Below are 12,420 nucleotides of genomic sequence, written 5' to 3' on the forward strand. Positions count from 1 at the left end.
TCTTACATACCTTTCTAATCCAACATGCCAGGTGAGATATAGACTGGAGGATGGGTTTAAATGGGTTTCTCTGGGCTTGGGAATGTGGTTCTAGCAAACATGAATTTTGTGAGAGCCTGTCTTAACAAACTGTGATTTCCATTGAGCCCATTTCAAAATACATAATTTCTAATGATAATATACTGTTAGTAATTTCGAATTTCTGAAGTAACCTGTAACCTGTTACTGTACACAAGCCTCCCTGGAACTGAAGTGATACTCATGAGAGGAGTATAAGCCTTGTCTGCATTATAAATGCTGTGCACTTTATTGTGCGCCCCATTAGAATACAATTCAGAATTTTTTTATACACGGTGATTCAAAAAAACGTTTACAAACTGACATAGCACGTCGGGCATAGAAGAGGATCAGTAGTCACTTAGAGACCGGGGGTTTGAAACACAACGAGAGGGCCTACAGCCACGAGAGGGTAGCTTAGTCAGAGACTTTGATTAGGCTGTACATTCTGTCGGACCGACTTGATGGTCCACGTCTCTCGTATTCCTGCGAGAGGTTCTGCCGGACACGATGAACTACGTTCCCAGGTCTATTCCTTGCCGCATTCGATTTCAGAATGATGGACCCCCGCGCATTTCAGCAGAGAAGTGAGGACACATCCGCAGGCAACCATTCCTATCCACTGGTTGGTCGCGGTGGGCCAGTCGCATGGCTACCACGATCACTCGATCTGTCCCTGGCCGATTTTGGCCTGTGGGGGTACCTGAAGCGCCTTGTGTGTGATAAACCTGTTACATTGCCGCAACACCTAGTGGGCAGGGTCGTTGCACCAGCAGGATGTCTTCGAGATACACCAGGTATCTTTGAATGTGTGCACCGTTCACTGCAGTATCGAATTCAGACGTGTCTAGACGCACCTGGAAAATACTTTGAGGATTTACAGTAGTGATCGTCCATTTGCAGCACGTTTGTAAGTAGGCTGTTTAGGTTTTTACGTTGGTAACGTCACCTAGAGCTCTGTAAGAAAATCACTGGCTGTGCTGTGTGCAGTCTGTGGTTGGTTGGCATTGTTGGAATATTCGCCATTGTAGTGTTGGGCAGTTGGATGTGAACAGCGTGTAGCGTTGCGCAGTTTGAGGCAGCCGCCAGCAGTGGTGGATGTGGGGAGAGAGATGGCGGAGTTTTGAGAGCGGATGATCTGGATGTGTGTCCATCAGAGATGGTCAATTTGTAAGACTGGATGTCACTGGATGTCATGAAATGATATATATATATATATATATATATATATATATATATATATATATATATATATATATATATATATATATATATATATTTTATGACTTTCGAACACTATTAAGGCAAATACATTGTTTGTTCTCTATCAAAATCTTTCATTTGCTAACTTGCCTATCAGTAGTTAGAGACTTCAGTAGTTAGGATCTTTTATTTAGCTGGCAGTATTGGCGCTCGCTGTATTGCAGTAGTTCGAGTAACGAAGATTTTTGTGAGGTAAGTGATTCATGAAAGGTATAGGTTATTGTTAGTCAGGGCCATTCTTTTGTAGCGATTATGGAAAGTCAGATTGCATTGCGCTAAAAATATTGTGTGTCAGTTTAGTGTTGATCAGAATAGGTAAAGAGCGAAATGTCTGAGTACTTTCAGTTCTGCTCAGCTGTTTGAAAATAAAATAACGTAAGACATTTCATGTTGCTTAATAACTGCAACGCGATTTAGTAGCTTCGGATGGCCTTTATTATAACTCCGGTTCCCGTAGTTACTGATTTGTAGTATGCCCCATGTGCCATGTCAGTTTGTAAACATCTTTTTCTGACTCACTCTCTATACATTTGCAAAAAAGAAAGAAAGGAAGTTTATTGTTCGCTACGATACAGTATACACTGTGCATTTCACCTTTACGAAAGTGTATCGTCCAAGTGTTGACGGAACTCATAAAGTAAGAACCATCACCATGTTCTCAATGCAAATTTCCACTAGAATACGCAGCACACCATAATAAATTACCCTTCAGTCTCTTAATCTACACTGAAGAACCAAATAAACTGGTACGCCTGCTTAATATCTTGTAGGGCCCCGCGAGCACGTACAAGTGCCGCAGAAAGACGTGGCATGGACTCAATTAATTTCTCAAGTAGTGCTGGAGGGAACTGACACCCTGAATATTGCAGGGCTGTCCACAAATCCGTAAGAGTACGAGGGAGCGGTAATCTCTTCTGACCAGCACATTGTAAGGCATTCCAGATGTGCTCAATGATGTTCATGTCTGGGGATTTGGTGGCCAGTGGAAGTCTTTAAACTCAGTAGAATGTTCCTGTAGTCACTCTTTAGCAATTCTGGATGTTTGGTGTGCCCCATTGCCCTGCTGGGATTGCCCAACTCAGTCGGAATACACAATGGAAATGAATGGATGCAGGTGATCAAGCAGGATACTCACGTACGTCTCATCTGTCACAGTCGTATCTAGACTATCGGGGTTCCATATCTAAAGCACACGCCCCACACCATTATAGAGCCTCCACCACCTTGAACAGTCCCCTGCTGACATAAAGGGTCCATGGATTCACGACGTTGTCTCTATACCAGTACACGTCCATCCACTCGATAGAATTTCAAACGAGACTCGTTCGACCAGGTATCATGCTTGCTGTCATCAACAGTCTAATGTCGGTGTTGACGAGACCAGGTGACGCGTAAAGCTTTGTGTCGTGGAATCAAGAGGACACGAGTGGGCCTTCTGCCCCGAAAGCCAATATTAATGATGTTTCATTGAGTGGTTTGCACGCTCACACTTGCTGATGGGACAGCACAGAAATCTGCAACAATTTGCGAAACGGAAGCGTTGCACTTAAATCACATTGAACGGTTTTTTTCAATCGTCGTTGGTCCTGTTCATGCAGGATCTTTTTCCGGCCGCAGCGATGTCCTAGATTTGATGTTTTTCCGGATTCCTGATACTCACGGTACTCTCGTGGAATGGCCGTACGGGAAAATCCGCACTTAATCGCTATCTCGGAGATGCTGTGTCCCATCGCAGGCTGTAATACCACGTCCAAACTCGCATAAATCCTGATAACCTGCCATTGTAACAGCAGTAAACGGTCTAACAACTGCACCGACCGCAGCGCCTGTTTACATATTTCTACATTTGAATACGCATGCCTACAGAAATTCCTTTGGCGCTGCAGTGTGGCACATAAAGTATGAAGTCAGGAACATGCCGCGAATAAATGCCCTTCTGTACATAAAGATTGCATCCACAAAATGATTACTACAACGCAACAATAGTACAAAGACAAAGAAACCACGTAGGAATGACTGCTGCTTACTTTGCGCTACTGAAGTTACAGAGAGCATCAGTGAATATGTAAGAGAACTTTGTTATCACAGTAACTACCTGCACGTTGATATCCTGATTTTCAGAATGTGTAGATTAGACAGTTTACAGGCAAGTTAGGCGCAACGAGCAAATGTGACTCAATCTGATAAACGCCTTTCTATCAAGAAACCTGACATACACTGATCAAAAGCAATTACGTCGTACTTCATATGAGGAAAGGCCAGCAATCTCAGTTTCAGCACATCGTCACTTATCTTGTAACTCGTAAGGCAAAATGGAATGGCAGAAGCTTTCTGCTGACTGCAATTCTGCAACTTATCCCGCTTTTAGTAGTCTGCATTGCAGCTTTTGTTCCGCATTCTGTTATTCTTAAAGCCGACCTGCCACCAGTTACTCGCTGTTGTTTTATATTACAATTTTTCTATGAGCATCGCATACATTTATATGATACTTTGTCTCCATCATACAGCGTTTCGTTTGTCTTCGTAAACCACAATAAGGATCCTCTTGTAAAATACAGTAATTTTATATGGCCCTGTAAGGTAACTCAAGCTCATTGCATGTACTTCTGTATTCACAAAATAAATTGTCAGCCAAGAGATAACGCTCCCAATGACAGTGGCAGTGGAATACCAAGGTAATCAGACCAAAGGGCAGTGGGGGCGTGGTGGGGAGGGGAGGTTTTTTTCGTTATGAGTGATATTTAACTAACTGTCCTTCCACATTCTAATTCCTATCTGAGATACTTTACATTCCTAATAATTTTTAACTTTTAAATTATTTCCTACTTACATTTACCGTTGGGCGCGAGAGCTTAGAGGTTTATCAATTGTGAAAACAACTATTGTGAATGCAAACAGAGAGTTAACACTTTTATTGGTGGAACAGATTTTTCTCATATTCATGAAAATAGATTGGACGAAATTTTTACACAAATATCCGACATAAAACATTTCTAGCCGAGACATTAATTGGTCTCCTAAACTAAATCTACTTGTGCAACACTGTTGCGCTTCAGTAGATAGGAAAGACAGCGAATAAACAAAACTTGTATCGTCATTCGCCACACATTATGATCCAGAGCAGTCTTTTCATTACGCACTATCGTTCAAACGTTATTAAATGAGATGCCACACAAATGAGACTACCAGAACCTTGCGCTATAACGTTTCACAGCATAGAGCCTTACCATTTCTTTCAATAATGATTGAAATTAATTAACGTAATATAATTTAAATGCTTACTGAAACCTGCCTTCTGCGACTTATGACCACACGGTCAAGCACATGGTAACAAAACCTATCACAAAGAAACCTTACTAAAACCACATAAAACGTTAAAAACCACTTTCACTATGCTTCCACTTCGTGATACGCATTAGAAAACAGCCAACAGGCATTTTAATGAGCACCAACTACGATGAACCATGTCTACAGCACTTGGCACCAAATTTACAAGCTCTTGCTCCACAAAAGAGGAGTAGTTCAAAATCATATAAAATGCTTTCAAAAATATTCCAGACTATTTTGGGCTCTGCTAAATACTTAATATAGCGGGGAATTAAACTTCATCTCAGATAATATCGAAGCTCAGTATTGGTTAAACCACATGCTGCAGTAAGTTGAACAACATCATAGTAGAAAGAAAACTCCAAAAATATGAAAATGTAGCCGGATTCGTTACTTTCACCAAGTTTCCACATATTAAGCCGGTAAATGAATTAGAAATTCTACGTTATAAGCAGTGAATACTAAAAAAAAAAACAGTCTGAATTGTTTATCTTACTTACTTGTCAACGAATATTTTTAACAGTACAGAAAAGACACGCATACTGTACAACTCCCTTTCCAAAATTTACAGCATTATGACTAATTTCGTCCATTTATTGACTCTTATATAGTGATTTTTTGAAGGAAAGGTGTATAAAAAACTTGACACTAGTACTTAAAAAGTCTCCTACAACTTCAAGAGTATTTGCCCAGGTATTACTAGATCTAAGTGAACTCTTAATGACTGTAACCAAATCTACTCAGTCATGTGTTACAAATGTATATACATTAATTTAACTGATTATTAATATCAATATTACACAATAAAGGAAAGTATTGGAGGTATATATCTTTGAACCATAATTTAAACTAAGGAAAACAAAATACCAAGTACTGCATAGAATATAACTCAATTTTATCAATTTTTTGTGTGTATAATCCTTGCTGGAATACAAAATTGCTTAAGATGTTATTCTTTTGATATTTTATTCAATTCAATCTATATCACAAAACAATAATTTATATTACAATATGCAATAATTTATATGTTATCCTCATGTAAAGTTGCATGATATGTGTGACATGAAACAAAACAAATGATATCTTTTGCAAATAAAGAGTTAAACTGCTAGCAACACTCAATTAGTAATTTCACTGACAGCTACTGATTCTGCTAGACAGTGGTGATATTAGCATACTACACCCAATAATCAATAAAAATCATGTGATCGTAAGATAACCAAAAAGGTTAAATACAACTTTATCTTATAGAGCATCAAATTATGTACAACACTGTATACATTAAAAATTTTTCAAAATGCATTCCTGTATAACTTGCTATCTTCACTTCACCCTCTAAAAAGAAACATTGTCGAACTTTTCGTTTCACTCTTAAGCGTTAATAGGGAGGACATTCTATCAAAGCAACCTGCAGGAAAATTTCATCACACAAAATTCATGTTAATCTTCCCCCCAGGTTGTCCTCCGATCTCCCTTATAGGTTGATCGTTCCATTCTGGTGAGTGTTCAGGCTGAAACTTCCAGCTTATCCCGTCGAACATCGAAATAGCTATTTGCTTACATTAGTTATAGTCCAGTAAGGCATAGGCGACTACCACAGCTTACTGGACATTGCTCATCAAGGAGTCCTCACCTAAGTATGCAAGGATTAATCAATTCCATGTGACTTTGTAACAGATTACTAACTAATTGATTCTGTTTCCTTTGCCCTACCTAATCCACGTTAACTCCCATGCTTTAGAATGCTTTAGAGTACATCGAGTTCATCATGAATATCACCATTCATTGATTATCTTGGTTTGGAGTACCCAGAGTTAATCATAGCACACTATTTAATCACTATTACTGTTCAGAGTGTTCCGGGTTCATCACGAATTTGTCTCTTCTTTACACTGTTTGGAAATTTGTACGCAACTATTTAGATTTTTCCTGGACGAGCATTATCCGACTTGCACACTGTTAGTGAATTTTAAATCTTCACAAGACAGGTCAAAATTAACACTGTCTCTGTCACAACGTAATGGTGTTTACATAATTTTATTGAAACTATGTGTCATGCTCGCTGCTAAATTCACCATCCAAAGTTGTCAGATGAGTTGGATTCGACAACGTCACATGTGTTGTCATACAGTTAGCGTCCAGGTTGTCTGCGTACACTGCCTACCAGGGTGTATCCTCTACCACGCAGCTCCTCATGTTGAAGTTTCCATACAGTTGTGAAGATGGGTGTGGCTCCATTGAACGGGTGCGCCCACTCCGAATCACTCCCCTTGGGTCGCCCTTGTGTGGCTGCGGCTATTGGCCACCGCTTCATTGTGAACAACTCGCAGTCTCGCTGTCGGAAAGTGAAGGGGGATGGGGGGAAAGGCTTAGCACTGGCTACTTGCTGTTCCAATCTTGACCCACCACTGTCTCACATCTCGTTGTCACGAAGGCCGTGCACATTTTCCGGCTCTCCGTAACCTCACCACTCTCGCACAAGGCTGGTCGTCGTACACCTGCCATAGCTGTTTCACTCTCAATCCTCAGCGATCTCCAGTACTTCCCTCCCTTGTGATCTCAGACGTACAAATATATGTCTTTTAGAACAATTTTTTTTGCCGATAAGTCTCTTTCTCACTTCCGTGTCCTAACAATCAGACACAAATTACGTATTGATATAAGAAACCTCCTAAGTGGTAAACTCAAAAAAAAAAAAAATACAAAAAATAGAAATGTGGGTTTGTCCTCTGTTGACCTTAAAAGGATACTTGAGGATCTCTCTTAACCTAACTGAACTTAAACAAATGGTTCAAATGGCTCTGAGCACTATGGGACTTAACATCTTAGGTCATCAGTCCCCTAGAACTTAGAACTACTTAAACCTAACTAACCTAAGGACATCACACACATCCATGCCCGAGGTAGGATTCGAACCTGCGACCGTAACAGTCGCGCGGTTTCGGACTGGAGCGCCTAGAACCTCTCGGAAACCGCGGCCATCTGAACTGAAACCCACTGACAGTGTTGGTACTGGAGTACCTTATTATAACGTTTTATCATATTTAAATTTCCAACGTTTTTCCACATAAATTTTATTATTAAATCACTATTTCTGGTGCGTAACGCAGTAAACAAATTGTAACCTTCTTAATGACATGAGGAACAGAGATTGCAATAGATAAGAAATAATTTTACATTTTATGCTTCATTCTCAGTACACCTCTGCTACACCCACAATGTGCCTATACTGACGCTAAAAAAAGAAAAAAAACCACCAATCTTCGCAATGTACGCAACAGAATTTACTGTGTACTAGAACAATATAACGGAATATATGTGTATAACAATATAACAGTAAAAGTTATTGGCAGTAATAGAAAAAATTCTGAGCTGTGCTCAAGTTACTTCAACACAGCTGCCCATTAAGCTATCTGGTACCAACTGTTGGGTGAGCCAAAACAACTCATGGCTTTTCGTACCACCTAGAAGACACTAGAAGTTGGAACTGCCAGACATACTTCAGCTTGCCTTGAAATGAATATTTCTGTTAATTTATTTTCACTGTTTATGTCCACATAAAACATCGATTAATCATTTTATAAAACACATCCAGCATTCCACTTTACTCTCAAACAATGTTTTCATAACATTTAACTTATTCTCATAAGGTGCTTTTATACTGTTGTAAGTTAACATGTCTTAAACTTATATCACTATATTAAATTGCTACCACAGGGTCAGATGATCGTATCGCTGCATTTTGCACTTCATTCTTTTCTTCTGTGCTGTTCTTCTCATGCTTATCTCGTAGAGCTATAGTACATTCGTGTTTGAGTTTATACCACCTTTAAGGTTCCTCACGTTCATTTACTCTGTAACTTCTCAAATTGAATAAAACTTCCTGCAACAAATGTTTACCCCTTGGTTATCGGTTAAGACACATACAGCGCTCTCATGGGACAACTCTAAAAGCATACCCCAGATGCCTAAACTTCATCTCTCTACATCAACGAAACTCACGTGTGCATTGCCTCTCTAGCGACCATCCTTCTGATGCAGGATACAGCCTCAATATAACAGTAAATGTTAATGAAACATTACAGAACCCACGATATCTCTAACCTTTACTACCTTTAACATTATCAGATAAAGACAACTGAAAGTAAAATTATTACCTTACAAATTCTTCGCGATGTTACCACTTATTCCTTCACTTATTTTAAATTTGAAATGTACTGTTCTCCTTTGGACTTGTGCGTTTGGATGGTTTTATCTATATCAACGTTTCGTGAGCTGTACATTTAACAATACAAAGACGTGCACGAATGTTGAAGAACTTTTTACATACAAATCTATCTCCTTTTTCCAGTCAGTGAGCCCTAATTAACACATTATCTCTAAATGACAATTTTAAATTCCTACTTTGCCTTTTTCGATTTCTTTGTCTCTTTTCTGCATCCTTCCTTATATTCTTGATGGCCTATTCAGTTACCACTTTTCTATAATTCGCCTTGTAGATGGAAAGTTCACAAGCTTTCTAATTCTGTCATCTGTTGGACTGTTTTTTAGTACAGTTATCACACATAGTCCTGTTGTCTCATGAGGCCGTTCATTCGTTATTTTACCAGATTCGCTGAGCTGACAATCCCATTTTCTATGTTTGTTGTGACACTATATTCTACAAAATTTGACTAATTCCTTAATAATGCGTTCTGCTGGGCTAGAAGCTATATGACAGAGAGGTACAAAAATTGTTTTGATTTTCTTTGCATTAAGTGTTGTTAACTATTTCTTCGATCTATAATGGGGCTCATTGTATGAGTTAATTTTCTGTGCTTTGCCAATTTGCCTTAATATATGATTTTTGAATGCAGCGATCCTATTCTCCCTGTAGTGTTCTGTAAGGCAGTGAATGTGACATACTTTGACAGAAGCCTATCACTACAAGTACGTAAGTGTTACGTTTTATAGATCTCGGTAACAGCCGTATGACATTAGTCGCCCCCAAATCTTGTAGGTTTGTTGGTACGATGAGAAATAATGCGCACTACTACCAACCGTGGAATGCTTGGCTTTGTGATACACCTTTCAGGTGCTTAAAGCCTTACGTTTCCTTTGTTGCATGCTTCTGAAGTACACTGACTCTCTCAGATTCGACCAAACTTCCGTGCACAGATGCATATATCACACGAACTGATTCACCAACTTCTTTGGAATGCACGGTAACCACGTTTAGCTCCCCTCATGTCTCCGAAAGAACAACACCTCGTTTCTAAGTAAGTAATATTTTCTTAGCTTATCCTCCTTAGTATTTTGTAACCTTTCCATAATAATTCTCCAATTTTCATCATTTTCCTGTACTCTTTTATATCTTGTAAAGCTGTACCTGCAGAATTTTTAAAAGTTTCATTTTTTAAATACACGATATCAAACCTATTTTTTTCTATTGCTGTGTTGTTTCCTCGCAAGAGCCCCATAGGTTTATGAGATAACAATTCTGCAATTATGTTCTCTGAACTGCGCATACACATAATTTAAAACTGAAACTCCTGTAAATAGGGACCCAATCTTAATAGACGTAAGTGTTTTAATGTTGTAGACAGCAATACTGCAGTGCTCGATGGTCGCTGTAAGCGTTGCTTGTTTTACCTAAGAGGTAATAACGAAATTTTTCGAAAGCTCACAAGATAAGTAATGACCCGATATCTGTGACAGTGTAATTCTCCAAGTATTTCTCCACTTCTTTGTCCAACACACGGCACGCAAAAGCTGCAGGCAGCAGCAGAGTTCTGCCACGTCACTCAATTTCTTGGAATAGCTCACAGCGAGTCCGTTCCGACAACTGCCCTTAACAACGTAGAACTCTTTCTTTACGTCTGGGTGACCTAGCAAAGGACGTTTAACAACGCAAATTTGAACTTTAGACTGGTACTTTGCCCTGTCATTCCATTTCCAAAAAGTCAGTTTCCGTCAGCTTGCACAGATGTGGTGTTGATACATCTTCAGTGTGTATGAAACGCTTGAAGAAATTCACCAGTCCCAAGTACGATCGTATCTCTTGCTTATAGGAGGATCTCTCATGTATGAGGCCTTCAAAAATCTCGTACAGCCTCGAGATTCTGAGGGTTCTCCAGAATTCCCTGCGCCGAAATTACAGGGTGACAATTACTGAACTATATGAAATAAAATCTTCGTAACTTCCGTACCGTTTGCGTTAGGACGTTCAAACTTCACGGTGGCCCACGGAGCATGATAGGAATTAGTAAGCGAAGCATGGTTTGGTTTAGCAACGAAGCTCACTTTCGTTTGGATGGCTTCGTCAATAATTTCCTCTATAGTCCTATCATTCCTGTTTCTGAATATTGATCTAGGCACTCGTTTCCCTTCTCTGCTAGAACGCTCAAAGGCTGTGTAACCATCCTCTCGGAAGTTAAACATACTTAAAAAGATAGGTTTCTTTGCATGTTATTGTGCATGAATTCTTAAAGTCTTTAATGGTACCACATTCATACAGAAATTCTACCACTGCCTCTACTGTCAATGCGGAGACGATTATAAAAGCACAATTGAATTAAATCGTTTGGTAGACAAGCTCTTTTTCCATCATATCGACACTTTTGTTGCGCACTGCATCTAGGATTTTCGTCCTTTGCAGTGGGACTGTAGGTCAGCTATACTGTTCAAAATAATTTTTAAATAGGGCTTTCCTCAGGATTTAAGGTTGGCTCCCCGAATCAAGGAAACATGGAAAACTGTAAGTACCGACTTTCATGATAAGAAATTGACACTTAATTACACTAAATGAGCCGTGGCGCCATCGAGTTAGTAGACCTGTCTGGCGCCACTGGCTCAGGTGTAGTACCGACTAACCGTTTTGCGGCCCCATGGCCAATATCTGTGAGGAAGAGTTGGTGTCTGTGGGTTGTGTCCTTAGAAGTTTGCTTCACGACATATACAGGGTGTTACAAAAAGGTGCGGCCAAACTTTCAGGAAACATTCCTCACACACAAGGAAAGAAAATATGTTATGTGGACATGTGTCCGGAAACGCTTACTTTCCATGTTACAGCTCATTTTATTACTTTTCTTCAAACCACATTAATCATGGAATGGAAACACACAGCAACAGAACGTACCAGCGTGACTTTAAGCTCTTTGTTACAGGAAATGTTCAAAATGTCCTCCGTTAGCGAGGATACATGCATCCACCCTCCGTCGCATGGATTCCCTGATGCGCTGATGCAGCCCTGGAGAATGGCGTATTGTATCACAGCCGTCCACAATACGAGCACGAAGAGTCTCTACATTTGGTACCGGGGTTGCGTAGACAAGAGCTTTCAAATGCCCCATAAATGAAAGTCAAGAGTGTTGAGGTCAGGAGAGCGTGGAGGCCTTGGAATTGGTGCGACTCTACCAATCCATCGGTCACGGAATCTGTTGTTGAGAAGCGTACGAACACTTAGACTGAAATGTGCAGGAGCTCCATCGTGCATGAACCACATGTTGCGTCGTACTTTTAAAGGCACATGTTCTAGCAGCACAGGTAGAGTATCCCGTATGAAATCATGATAACGTGCTCCATTGAGCGTAGGTGGAAGAACATGGGGCCCAATCAAGACATCACAACAATGCCTGCCCAAACGTTCACAGCAAATCTGTGTTGATGACGTGATTGCACAATTGCGTGCGAATTCTCGTCAGCCCTCACACGTTGATTGTGAAAATTTACAATTTGATCACGCTGGAATGAAACCTCATCCGTAAAGAAAACATTTGCATTGAAATGAGGATT

This window comes from Schistocerca americana, chromosome 4, assembly GCF_021461395.2.
Source record: "Schistocerca americana isolate TAMUIC-IGC-003095 chromosome 4, iqSchAmer2.1, whole genome shotgun sequence".
Lineage (NCBI taxonomy): Eukaryota > Metazoa > Arthropoda > Insecta > Orthoptera > Acrididae > Schistocerca > Schistocerca americana.